Below are 15,048 nucleotides of genomic sequence, written 5' to 3'. Positions count from 1 at the left end.
TGAGGCTAAATTGATTCTGGTTTGAATTTCCATATCCAGTGAGCAGATGGGTGTGAGAGTGCTACCAAGGAACTTAAACTGGTTTACTATTTTGATAGGATCTCCATTAATGTAGAATTGTGGTGCTTCTATTGGTGGAACAACGGGCTGGACAAAAATTTCAGACTTCTGGGTGTTAATTTGCAAACCATGCGAGCTGTAAATACCCGAGATCACGTCATGTCATGTCATGTCATGAGCCTTTCGTTTATTCCAGCAGGCGTCTCAGGGATGTTGCGAAGGAGTGATGTTTTGACAGCGAAACCCACCCCATAGTCACGGCGCGTGTCTTCTGGGAGTCCCCTCCAGAAAAAGGTGTAGCCCTCCCCCACTTCCGTCAGCGAGTCCTCCCCACTCAGTCGGGTTTCACTAAGAGCAGCAATATCTATGTTATATCTCTGAGCTCATTAGCGACCAGGGCAGTTCTTCTCCTTGGTCTTTCTATCTCCCCTCCGTCCAATAAGGTTCTGACATTCCAGGTAGCAATATTAAGCTCTTTCTTAATCTGATTATTTTGATTGTTTCGACTGCATTATGGGATGACTCGACGGCTGCAGCGGGCCGCCCGAGCAAGAGTCAGACAGCATTTGTTTGGGACCACCTTTTCGAGGTCCCATAGTTAGGAAGCAGTTGGGATCTGCTGGTCATGATGGAAGCTGCCGAAGAGACACACTGCTCTGTCCCGTGTCTCAGCGACCATCACTCCACCACCGCCTACGTGCAGGACGGAGCTAAACACTTCCAGTCACATCCTTGACCTGTGCCCCCCACTCGTTCCCGTCGCCGTAGGTCTTTTCGAGTGCTGATGAGATGATGAGGTTGATTGGAACAAAGGGCCTGCGCAATGAGTGGATTTTGAGTGGGGATGATGGAGCGCAAACACCACTCCCACTACCTTGACCTGCCCCAGCAACTGTCGGTGGCGTAAGAGACACATGACGACCGACTGCTGAGCGGGGTCGCAGGAGTCTGCCGAGAACGCGGTTTATTGCGCTTCGCCTATTGCGTGACTCCAAACACAGCTTTGTCGTTTGGGGTTGACCCCCGTAGTCTTGCACTTTACCAGTTAACCCACAAGACAGTGGGACAGGGGTTGGTGGGTGCCAGGGCATGTACACACGCCGGTGGGCCTGCACACCGCACCTCTGGGGCCCCCTGTTGCTCCGAGATCCCTTACTGTATTAGCCTGGGGTCGCTAGACACCCAGTTACCGTGTGCTGCCACGAGGAGGCTCAGTAAGAGTCTTGGCAATGGAGAGGCTGTGTACTGGCAGGAGAAGACTGACGCGGAGCTGCTTTCCCGTTCACCACAAGGGCGAGCCAGCGGCAATAGCTGAAAGCGAGAGATAACAAGCAGAGCCGTGCACCTCAACACTATCTTAGTGCTACTACACTAGACGCATCACATTACCCTGTGTGTGACACACACTGTACACACACACACGCGTACGTCATAGTCCCAGCTAATGTGGAGGCATTATGGGTACGTGTTGTGTCACATGCCCACCCTCACCCACCTGAGACACACTTATCAATCACCTCAGACCACCTCGGAGTTAGGTACCCATGTGTCAAGTTAGTATTATGCGGGGATATGGCGAAATTGACACCACTGATATCCAGGACCAGCTGCTACTATCACAAGTTGTGAACTTCCCCACACATGGTCAAAATATCCTTAACTGACCCAGCAGACCAGTACCAACCACCTCAACCAATGCCTCCTATCGGGTGTAGCACACACCAAGTGGATAAATTACACCAACACCACCACGGAAGCTCACCACCACTTCTTCCCCGAGAAATCCGTCAGATCACACCCAACTGACTTGCCCTGGATCACACCTCGGATCAAAAGACTAATGTAACAGAGAGCCAGCGCCTTTTATCTCAATAACCACAACCGCTACAGGTCCCTTCGCAACCAAATCATCCGTGAAATACGCACTGCAAAGAAGTCCCACTACCCAACCAAGTTGCAACACCTGAAGCAGTCAGTGGTATGGTTAGCTACCTACCAGCCCCCTTTCCCACTGACTTAGTGGAAGAATTTAAAGTAGAAAACATCTCGACAAACTGAAGTTAAAGAGCTCCACCACCCCCATTGATTAACCAATGAAACTCTACAAGGAGTTCTCCCCGGAGCTTGCTAAACCCCTCTGCTCCATCATCAATGCTTCCCTCAGTCAACCAAGATGCTCAGCTGACTGGAAGACCTCATATGTGTCACCAGTGCCCAAGTCAACATGAGCTACGACCCATTGCCATTACCCCAATACCCAGCCTATAGTTCGAGGGTTTTATTATTGACTGGGCTTATGCTGATACTGCAGGCGCCATAGTCAGTGTTACAGCGTGGAGGAGTGTCAGTGTTACAGCGTGGAGGAGTGTCAGTGTTACAGCGTGGAGGAGTGTCAGTGTTACAGCGTGGAGGGGTGTCAGTGTTACAGCGTGGAGGGGTGTCAGTGTTACAGCGTGGAGGAGTGTCAGTGTTACAGCGTGGAGGAGTGTCAGTGTTACAGCGTGGAGGAGTGTCAGTGTTACAGCGTGGAGGGGTGTCAGTGTTACAGCGTGGAGGGAGTGTCAGTGTTACAGCGTGGGAGGAGTGTCAGTGTTACAGCGTGGTGGAGGTCAGTGTTACAGCGTGGAGGAGTGTCAGTGTTGCAGCGTGGAGGAGGTCAGTGTTACAGCGTGGAGGAGTGTCAGTGTTACAGCGTCAGTGTTACAGCGTGGAGTGTTACAGCGTGAGGAGGTCAGTGTTACAGCGTGAGGAGGTCAGTGTTACAGCGTCAGTGTTACAGCGTGGAGGAGTGTCAGTGTTACAGCGTGGAGGAGTGTCAGTGTTACAGCGTGGAGGGGTGTCAGTGTTACAGCGTGGAGGGGTGTCAGTGTTACAGCGTGGAGGAGTGTCAGTGTTACAGCGTGGAGGAGTGTCAGTGTTACAGCGTGGAGGAGTGTCAGTGTAGAAATAAGGTTAATCAGTACTAATCATTGTGTTTGTCAGAAAAAAAACAATAGTGACCAACAAGCCAGAAAAATGAGAGAGAGAGAGAGAGAGAGAGAGAGAGAGAGTTTTAAGCGGATTGTATCAATGTGGATAGACGCCTGACCCGTTTTGTATATACATTAAAGAGACTGTGAGAATCCGAGCAACCATTTCCAACGTTGTTATATAATCTTACTCAGATTATCATCCTCACGCCTTTTGCCAACCTCCGCCAGTCGGGGAGTTAAAAAAAAATAGAAAACCAAAACAAAAGAGCAATCAAAACACGAGAAGTCTGGCGCATACGTAACACTGTCGTCACTCAACACCTCCAGGCAAGGACACCTTCACTGGCTACCGAGACTCCGAGAGCTCAGTGCCTCAAACCTCAGTCTACGCTCAGCGGTGGCGGCGAGCGGACGTGGACGTGAAAGTGTCCGTAAACCCGGGTATAAACTTCCTCACTTTAATCACGCCTCCCCCTGCACCCACCCTCTGATAATACGACACGTGCCCCCAATCGCTATTTTATATTTTATTCCAAGTAATTTTCACAACAACAACGCTTTAAAGAGTTATATTATGTGGTGTAAGATCTATCCATCGCTAAGATTTATGTCTTTGAGGTTTTTAAAGCTCTGAGAGGAGTGTGGTGAGCGCGGTGTGTTTAGTGCATTCGTGGAGGTCAGTCAACATAGTGTAGTCTGAGTTTTCTGTCAACCACACTAGTAAACACACCGACCACTTCATCTCCATCACTTATTGTTTTGAATAATTAATTTCCGTACTTCTTGGAGAGAAAAAAAAAACGAATCGATTTTTGTTTAATCCATCTTACGATTTTTATTTTTACATTTACGATGGATTTTAAAGAGGAGTCCTCCCAAAAAATTTACAAATTTAAAAAAAAATAGAGATTTATCCCACGTTCTAAATGCGACCAAAACAAACAGTAAATATTTCTCTCATACGAAGTGACATAAAACCATTGAAGTTAACGATAGACAAATAAGAAAAAAGTGACACTATAATTCCACTTGTTTACGTTGAGTCACCCTTGAGGAAAACAAAAGTGTCCCTCAGCTGAGAATAAGAGCTATCAGTCTGTCAGGAGAGGCGGAGGGCTGACTCAACCAACAAGTGGATCAACAGATTTAAAGGTAAGTGTGTAAGGTGTTGGTTAATATTCTGACCCCTTAACTTACGTAGGTAACCTAACCTAACCTAACCTAACCTTACCTAACCTAATCAAATCAGTGGCTTTAACATACACATGCAAATTGGGATCCAGATTCGGGTACGGTTCTGGGTTCGACTCCGGCTTCAGTTTCAAGTCCAAGTCCGGATTCATGGATTCAGTTTGGCACAGCAAAAAAAAATCGACACAGTTTTACTTTGCCTCACTAAACTCTGCAAACTTTAGCCCTCGGTGTCTCCTACCCCCTCACCCCTCTCTCTCTTCCCTCACCCCTCCCTCCCTTCCCTCACCCTCCCTCCGTGTTGCTGCATTTTTTTTAGTTCACGTTAAAACTGTGTAGTTCCTATTTTTTGTACCTTTTTATACTGTATCTTGAGGTATTTTTTGTATTGTTATGTTTTTTGTCTTACCATATTTGTCTGTATTTTGATTTTTAGGTATTTTGTATTATCTTTTGTACTGTAACGTATTTTGTACTCATGTATTTAGTTATTTTGTATTTTTTTTACAGTAAATGAAGTTACTCTGTAAAAGCTTAAGTTAGTTGTTATAAAATAACTGTAACCAACACACTATGAGTTTCACTGTAACATTATCTAAGAACCAGTCACTTTTGGTTGTTTACAGTATGTGGGAGAGAGTCATTTACAATATGTGGGAGAGAGTCATTTACAATATGTGGGAGAGAGTCATTTACAATATGTGGGAGTCATTTATAATATGTGGGAGTGAGTCATTTACAATATGTGGGAGAGAGTCATTTACAATATGTGGGAGAGAGTCATTTACAATATGTGGGAGAGAGTCATTTACAATATGTGGGAGAGAGTCATTTATAATATGTGGGAGAGAGTCATTTACAATATGTGGGAGAGTCATTTACAATATACAATAAATATGAAAAATTTTCTAAAATTAAAACACACAACCTAACTTAAAACTGTAAACCAACTCAAATTCCCACAAAAGTTTTTCATTTACAAAATATACAAAACAATTATACCTCACAACCTAATCATTTACACAAGACCTGAAACTGTAAACCAAAGAAACAAAAACACGCATACTTTGGTTTTCTTTAGAGTAAATAATGTGAGTATTCAATTTACATTCATCTCGAGTGGAAACATTTTTACATTTACATTTACCAAAGACAGGAAGAAAGATGGTGTTATAATGGATCTATCCTGGAGAAAGCAAAAAGTGAATCTGGAGAAATGGAGAGAAAAGTTAACTAGAACCAGTGAAAGTTAACTAGAACCAAGGGAGCGTTGTGTAGAACCAGGGGAAAGTTAACTAGAACCAAGGGAGAGTTATGTAGAACCAGGGGAAGTTAACTAGAACCAGTGAAAGTTAACTAGAACCAAGGGAAAGTTATGTAGAACCAAGGGAAAGTTAACTAGAACCAAGGGAAAGTTATGTAGAACCAAAGGAAAGTTATGTATAACCAAGTGAAAGTTATGTAGAACCAAGGGAAAGTTATGTAGAACCAAGGGAAAGTAAACTAGAACCAAGGGAAAGTTAACTAGAACCAAGGGAAAATTATGTAGAACCAAGTGAATTTATGTAGAACGAAGGGAAAGTTATGTAGAACCAAGGGAAAGTTATGTAGAACCAAGGGAAAGTTAACTAGAACCAAGGGAAAGTTAACTAGACCCGGTGAAAGTTATGTAGAACCAAGGGAAAGTTAACTAGAACCAGTGAGAGTTAACTAGAACCAAGGGAAAGTTAAGTCTTGTTATTGTTTCAGCTGTGACTTGTTTGACGACAATACCTTTCCAGACAGAGACAGACAGACAGACAGACAGACAGATGCCAACTAACAGAGGCACGAAATGACACACAGACAGACAGACAGACAGACAGGTGCAAACTAACAGACTCATGGACAGAAAGACAGACAGACATATCAAGCGACTATATTGATAAGTAAACACAAAAATACTCTCTACACCTTCAGTAAATAAAATATAATATTCACATTAAAAAAAAATATAAACAGTCATATATGAACAAAACATTTACTGTGTAACTTTTAAATGAGCATAAATAATATCGTTCAGTACAGTATTATATTACTAGATTATTCCAATTAACACGTAATAGTGCAAGATTAGTTGAGTGGTTATTGTTATACTGTTTAGTGAATAATAATAATAATAATAATAATAATAATAATAATAATAATAATAATAATAATAAGTCCAACAATAAATATAAAAATAATAATAACAACGACAATAACAATAATAATAACAACAACGACAATAACAACATAATAAAAACAACAAGAACAATAACAACAACAACAACCTCCTCACATGGTGCATTATTCTTCAACAGCAAAATAATAAAAGACAATTAATTTACCACATGTGAATTACTTAACGAGATAAATAAAACAATTAACTAAAAATAGATAACTATAACCTTTTGTGTCTCTGTAATGAAAAACGGGCATAAGACTTCAATGATTACTTCACAGAAAACGATATTTTTTTTTTCAGAAACTCGTAATGGGATGAATGATACAGTTACCGCCATTACAAACTATAAAGTGAAAGTGTGTCCCATTAATCTTCGGTACACAAGGAGACGACATGGCCGGTACAGTTGTCGACCGCTTTTACCCCCCCCCCCCCAACTGAAAAATCAGCTACCATTTACAACTGGGTGGATTGGGAGTATCTTGGGATCGAACCAAAGATAGTTAGGACAAGAGGCGAATCTTGTATCCACTCGGCCATCGCTTCTAAATAAAAGTGACTGAGATATTGCACAGACAATCAAGTTATCTCAATCAAATTTGGCCAAAGAAGCATCCAATATGGCAGTGAACTATACCCCAAAATTCCACGCCAAAAACCTAAGTCTTACAAAAACTTACCAGTAATCCAGATAAATATTCTAATATAATGGGGTCAAACCAGTCTCTTCTGAGGCATGGGTTCGTATCCCACCGCTGCCACCCTTATAATGGGGTCAATACTTGCATAGAAGGTATACATATAGGTAGAATATTTATAGTTGTAGGAATGTAAAGAGAGGAAGTTTGGTAGGTGGCCGGTTAGTTATTTTCACTTATATTACCTTAAGGGACATCTTGTAAAACACCACTTCAATACTACGATTTATTGATTCACTCAATGACACCGACACATTAATAGAACATTATATCGAAGTTACTAGAACATTATATTTACGTTACTAGACACTGACTCTCGGACACAAACATGAAATGAATACCCTTCCCACAGTACGTAACTCACCCTATAGATAGCTCTGACAAAGACTCATGTGTGACCTGAGGGAGGCCCAGCAGGTGCTTCTGGACTGGCTCCTATGGGAGACTCTGCTTAGATGGTGACGCAGGGGTCGGGAGGGAGGTCGAGCGTTACTCTGTCCTCTGCCGATAGTGACGTGGAAGTCGTCTCAATGGGTGAATGAACAGAATGACTACCAGAAATATCAGAATGGAATGACAGAATGCTAGAATGACCCATGGACTGGACTGCAGGGCCTTTATATGGGGGAGAACCAGCCGGCAATTGACCTCTTGGCAAGGTGTGGTTGTAGGTCAAATCACCCGGCTAACTCAAGTAATTAGTGGCCGGGGGTCAGGTCTCTTGGGACTGTAGGGTGTGTCGACTTGGTATGTGGGTTACCACGAGGCAGCTACAGCACTCACTGCTATATGTGTTGTAATTCTCTAGTTGTAAGCTGTGGTCTCATAAACAATCATTACACTAATACAGTTTTAAAAGTATCTAAAAATTACAAAGATCAACATCAAACCGTGAAAAACCCGCAGCGACACCTGGTTCAAGGACATTAGGTATATTTAAAGCTTGTGAAAAATATTGTTGACTCCGACTCCTCCTCCAGGTTTCTCGCTACACAACGACGCCCGGACTCTCACGACCAACTGACTCAGTACTACTCAGTTGGTCGTGAGAGTTCATAAGGCAAAGACCAGTGGCGGTTGTCAGCTCAATTTTTCGTATATCCCCCCCCCCACAAAAAAAATAATAATACCCTCATGATATTTATTTATTTTATTACACTACATAATATTTTACCGAACTTGTTTTGAATAAAGACGAGTAATGGGTACGATTATTAAAAAAAATATGGGTATGCATAAATTTGAAATATATACGAAAATATATTAATAAAAGTTCTATTTACGAGTCTTCTGCATCAGATAGCTCTATGGATGCTAATTCTGACTCACAGTAAAGCAACAACGCAGCTTATGGCCAATTGCTGTCAGCCATTTGTTCCCTGTACTAAAAAAAAAAGTGAATCTGAATTAATCTTACGACGAATTTATTCACTTGGACTAAACCCTTGAAGACAATGGTTTAAGATTTCGTCCTCAAGGGGGTTAAAACGTAGTCCTCGAGGAGTTAAACCATCCTCCTTGAGTGACTGCACCGTCATCCTAAAAGGGTTCAACCGTTAAACCATCGTCCATGACTAATTAAACCATTATGCTCAAAGGGTTAAACCAACGTCCTCAAAGAGTTAAACCATCGTCCTCAAAGGGTTAAACCATCGTCCTCAAAGGGTTAAACCAACGTCCTCAAAGGGTTAAAACATCGTCCTCAAATGGTTAAACCATCGTCCTCAAAGGGTTAAACCAGTCAGAGAGAGAGAGAGAGAGAGAGAGAGAGAGAGAGAGCATGATAAAACAAACCTTGGCTAGTACAGTAATACTTTAGTGTAAGTAATCTAGCCAAATAAAAGTAATCTAGCCAAATACAAGTAATCTAGCCAAACAGTGTGGTGGAAGAAGTGTTACCAAGTCTCACAGCTGGCGGCGACACCTCAAATACCCCGGCGGGACTATTGGCATGGACGAGGCACTTTTATACACAGAGTTGGTAACACTTTTGTTCGGGGGCTATTGTCCATTAAAAATCGCCAACCTGTACGACAAGTTGGCTAATTTTTGCCAGTGCGTTGTGTAAAAATCGCTAAAATTTATCTCGAGGACAACTTTGCGATTTTTTTTTAAATATTGTGTTAAAATAATTACCTGTAGGATAAATTGTAGATTTTTACGGCACGATGGGAAAAATCGCCAGCAATTACTGTAAGAGAAGTTGGCGAGATTTTTTTTTCCGATAAGACTTGTAAAATTCGCCAATAATTACTTGTAAGTCAATTTGGCGATTTTTTTTGGGGGGGGTCTAAAAATCGCCAATAAATATCGCGAGTATAATTTAACGATATTTCTAAATACCACCAATTATTACTTTTATGTATACAAGCGCGATATTTTTTGGGGGTATTTATCTTTTAAAAAAATCGTCTAATATCGCTTCAACATTACACTTTAGTCTCTACTTTACCTAGATACAGTCACTTAGCACCAGTTAGGGGATAAAAATTAACATAAAGACTCCTGAAAGTTAGTAATTAACAAGTTAACTATGTGAGTTGTTGATAATGGGACACACACACACACACACACACACACACACACACACACACTCACGAGGAGGCGTGATGAGGGCCAGAAACCTCACCTATGTGGCCCTCTTGGTGGCACCGGAGCCAGACGCCATCATTGATTGTGGCCTTACTTCCCCTCCTCTCCCCCCCATTACTCCCATCCTGGATAGATCATGTTCGCCACCTCTCCTACGACCCCCTATCCCCTGGTGGTCAGGATAGGGTGTTTGTTTATAATCTCTGCCTCTATCCTCCTGCCTATTGTTGACACTATCCTCACACTCTCACTATCCCTCACCCTCTCTATCCCTCACCTCTCACCTACCCCTCACCTCTCCTATCCACCTCTACTATCCCTCACACTCTCACTATCCTCACCTCTCACTATCCCTCACTCTCACTATCCTCACCTCTCTCTATCCCTCACCTCTCACTACCTCACCTCTCACTACCCCTCACCTCTCTCTATCCCTCACCTCTCTCTATCCCTCACCTCTCTCTATCCCTCACCTCTCTCTATCCCTCACCTCTCTCTATCCCTCCTCCTAAGCTTGTGTATTTATCCTCCTATTCTTCTGCTTCTTATTGTATACATCCCTCTATTCCATCTTACACACACACACACACACACACACACACACACACACACACGTGACAATTTTTTCAACGTTTATCAACAGCAGAATCTGTACCTGTATATGTATTAACACCTGTAATCACGACTTTGAACACCTGAGTAGTATTTAATTAAGCATCAACCAAACCACAACAGGTGTCTAAGTGTGTGTAGGGGGTGTAGAAGGAGGTAGGGCAGGTGTAGGTGAGGTGTGGGTGAGGTGTGGGTGAGGTGTGGGTAGGGTGTGGGTGAGGTGTGGGTGAGTGTTGAGGTTGGTAGAAGGAGGTGTAGTGAAGGAAGCCCTACCGTGACACCCTTCACTCACCCCTCTCACTCAAATCCTCATTCACCTCTCACTTACACACACACACACACACACACACACACACACACACACACATTCGTGAACCAGAATCTAGAATCTAACCTAATTTAACCTAATCTATCCCTAATCTAACCAAGCTTAACTTAATCTAACCAACCATGACCTGATCTGACCTTACTTGACCCCAACTAATCATGGAACGTTAGATTCGTTTTGGTCAGGTTAGGTTAGGTTCGTGTCTTCTGTTTTAAAATCATAACAATGGATTGGCATACTACTACTACTGTGCTACTACTACTACTACTGTGCTACTACTACTACTACTGTGCTGCTACTACTACTACTGTGCTGCTACTACTACTACTATTACTACTTTCTTTTCTAAATGACCTCCAGCCTCCCCTAATAGCCATACCTTCGCCACCATTATTACCTACTATTACTACTACTATTACTACTACTACTACTAATAAAAATAATAATAACATAACAAAAAAGTTTAGTCGTCGTGTTCGTGGTAAATTCCCCAACACTGGCCGTCTTCTTCAAAGTCGTGTAACACCTCAATAAAAGTCGAGCAAAAGTCGAAAACACTCCCTGGCGTGTGTCAGTAGTGGCGCTTACCTCTGGTCACATACACACACACGAACAAACCCACCTTCCCTTCCTTACAAGAAACACGATACCCTCCATTTGATATGCTGGAGGAGGAGGAAGAGGAGGAGGAAGAAGAAGGAGAGGAGGAGGAGGGTTATGAAAATACAGGAACGGTGGTGAGGAACAAACACAGTCACATACTTGGTACCTGGCAGAGAGCGGCCTTGTGGTGTCCAGGAAGAAGGGCTCAGTGTGCGCTCAGCGGTGGAGGTGAGTGGACGCTAAACTTGTGTTCGCTCTCGGGGTACACCATCAACAAACCTACCCCATCCACCGTCCAACCTTCCACTCTCGATAAAAAATTCCCTCCACTTTTCAATTGTTTACGTATCGTGTTTAGCCAGCAATCTCCAACACAACCTCACCTTCCAGCACATTATAACCACATTTTGTTATATTTATGAGTTGTAGTTGGTGGTTGTTATTTTTTGGTGTTATAAATATACGAAGGTTATAGATTGTGAGAGGGAGATAGGTTTGTGTGTGTGTGTGTGTGTGTGTGTCGCCCACTAGTGACCTACACACGCAACCACCCAACCAAAAATAACTCGGTGTTAAGCAACTGTTTGTGGGAGTCTCATAGTTAATAATTTGTTTGTTTTTTTCTTTGTACCAACGACAAAAAAAGTTAAGTGTTTTTTTCAAGTGATTTTTTTTCCAGTGATTTTTTTTTAACTTTTAAGAAAATTTTGATGCAATTTTTTTTTTGAAGGAAAGAGGAAATTTTGAATTTGTTGGTACTAGATGTGGTAATTTTGAATATCTTTTGGCTATACAGTGTAATGTTTGGCTATACGTTATGAAGTTTGGCTATACGGTGTAATGTTTGGCTATAAGTTGTAATATTTGGCTATACATTGTAATATTTGGCTATACGTTATAATCACGTGGTAATAAGAACTGAAGTCATTGTCAACAACAACAACCACAAACACAACTTCAATCACCTCAACTACCACAAACATCCACCACCACAACCACAATTACTACACATACAATCACAACAACCATAACCACCGCCACAACACCCACCGTACCCACCATCATCCACAACCACCCACAACCTAACCTAACTTAACGTGCCCCCTTCATTAGTTCAACCATACCAGCGCTTTTCTGAACACACACACACACACACACACACACACACACACACACACACACACACACACACACAGTGAAGAGACCGAGACATCACGTATTCTCATGATAACTTACGAGAAAACGGGAGCCAAGAAGCCATGGATAGCGACGCCCCCCCGGTACCACCACTGGCAACGGCCCCCCGGTACCACCGTCTGCCACTCTGTCAAGGTAAGGGGTTGTGATCGAGTGTTACGGGAGCCTACCATAGTTTATTTCCTATTTGCTTTACTTTTACTTTATATACTACAATTATCATCATTATTATTATTCGTAGCATCGTCATCATAACTATCATCATTATCATCATCACCACCATCATCATCATCATCATCATCATCACCATCATCACCATCACCATCATCATCACAATCATCATCATCATCACCATCATCATCATCACCATCATCATCACCACCATCATAACCCACCATCATCACCACCATCATCACCATCATCATCACCATCATCATCACCATCATCATCACCACCATCATCACCACCATCATCATCATCATCATCATCATCACCATCATCATCATCATCATCATCATCACCACCATCATCATCACCATCATCATCACCACCATCATCATCATCATCATCATCATCATCATCACCACCATCATCATCACCACCATCATCATCATCATCATCATCATCATCATCATCATCATCATCACCCATCATCATCATCATCATCATCATCACCACCATCATCATCACCACCATCATCATCATCACCACATCATCATCATCACCACCATCATCATCATCATCACCACCATCATCATCATCATCATCATCATCATCACCACAATCATCATCACCACCATCATCATCATCACCATCACATCATCATCATCATCATCATCATCATCACCACCATCATCATCATCACCACCATCATCATCATCACCACCATCATCATCATCATCATCCTTCATAATAATTCAACTTTCAATTAAGGTTTTCGTATAAAATATTCCTCTATGTATTTATTAAATATCTGTATTTAAGCCTTAAGAAATGGTCGTGTCTGTCTGTCTGTCTGTCTGTCTGTCTGTCTATGTCTGTCTATGTCTGTCTGTCTGTCTGTCTATGTCTGTCTGTCTCTGTCTGTCTCTGTCTGTTTCAGCCATAGTTCCAAGAAGTTTATAGTTATGATTTATAATCTACCTGTAATTAATTAGGATAGGATTTACCTGTAGATTAATGTAGTCTGTCTGTATATAATTACTGTATAATCTACCTGTAGTTAATTAGATTGTGATCTACCTGTAATTAATACTGTATTCTACCGCCAATTAATTAGACTATCTACCAGCAATTAATTGGACTATCTACCAGCAATTAATTATCACAAACTATCTACCAACAAACAACTCCTCTACACCACCAGGAACCAATTAATCACCTCAGCAGGCAATTACTACATCTCGTACAACCTGTCATAGTTAATTAGTCAAGGTAATAGCAATTAATTATCCCATCTCGTGGCGTCTACCTGTACGACATTAACCTATAACTGGGTCTAAAATGTGTACAGGTTAATTAGCCTCGACACGAAATTAGCAAAAAGAAGAATGGTGAGTTTTTATTGGTCAAGGAGAAGCAGCGAGTGTAATTAAGGAAAGGTATTCGTGACATAATGATAACTGTCTATTTTTTAATTGTCATTATCATTGTCATTGTCATAGCAGTACTGTTATTATTGTTATTATTGTGAGTTTTTTATGATAATTATCGACGTATTATGATTAGTTTTGTAATTGTTGCTATTATTATTATTATTATTATTATTATTATTATTATTATTATTATTATTATTATTATTATTATTATTGTTGTTGTTGTTACCTGTGTTGTGGTAAATATTTTTATATATCACTATAGGTAATTGGTTAATGGGTCCCAGTCCTAATGGGCACCAGAGCTTCACCATTAGCATTGAGGTTCAGCACTAATGGCACTTAATTCTAATGGTGTTATCAGTCTTAATGGAACACGAAACGCATTAGGATAGATACCAATTAGATCTAAGACCCATTAGAACTAAGAACCCATTAGTTAGTCTAAAGACCCAATAGAAAAAGACCCATTAGACCTGTAATCACGTCGTTACAACACCTGACTCACGCTTCCCCATTCGTCAGCGCCCCAGACCCATAATATATCAAGGTATTTCATCTCTTGACGCATGGGGTGGTGGTGAGGGCTGGTGGTGGGGTGGGGGCGTACTATACTATGGCTGTCTGATGCTGGCGTATAATGTAGACGTCAGATGGAAGGAGGAGGGAAGGAGATGGGGGAGTAAAGATGGAGGGAATGAGAAAGGAGGGAATAAAGATGGAGGGAAGGAAGGAGGAGTAAAGATGGAGGTAAAATTGAAGGACAGAGGAGAGACGAAAGTGAGAGAGAGACAGGAGGGAGGAGGAAAGATGAAGGAGGGAGTAAGGAAGGAGGAAAGAGTATGGATGAAGGAGGGAGTAAGGAAGGAGGGAAGAGATGAGAGACATGAACAACAATGACCATAACATGACTTGCATAAACCTTCAAACAATGGCCCCGAGTTGATGACGTCATCTTCCAGTGTGGAGTGAGTCGTTAAATAGGCCCTTGTCT

Source organism: Homarus americanus, unplaced genomic scaffold (assembly GCF_018991925.1).
Source record: "Homarus americanus isolate GMGI-L3 unplaced genomic scaffold, GMGI_Hamer_2.0 scaffold11302, whole genome shotgun sequence".
NCBI lineage: Eukaryota > Metazoa > Arthropoda > Malacostraca > Decapoda > Nephropidae > Homarus > Homarus americanus.
Note: the sequence above shows the minus strand (reverse complement) of the source record.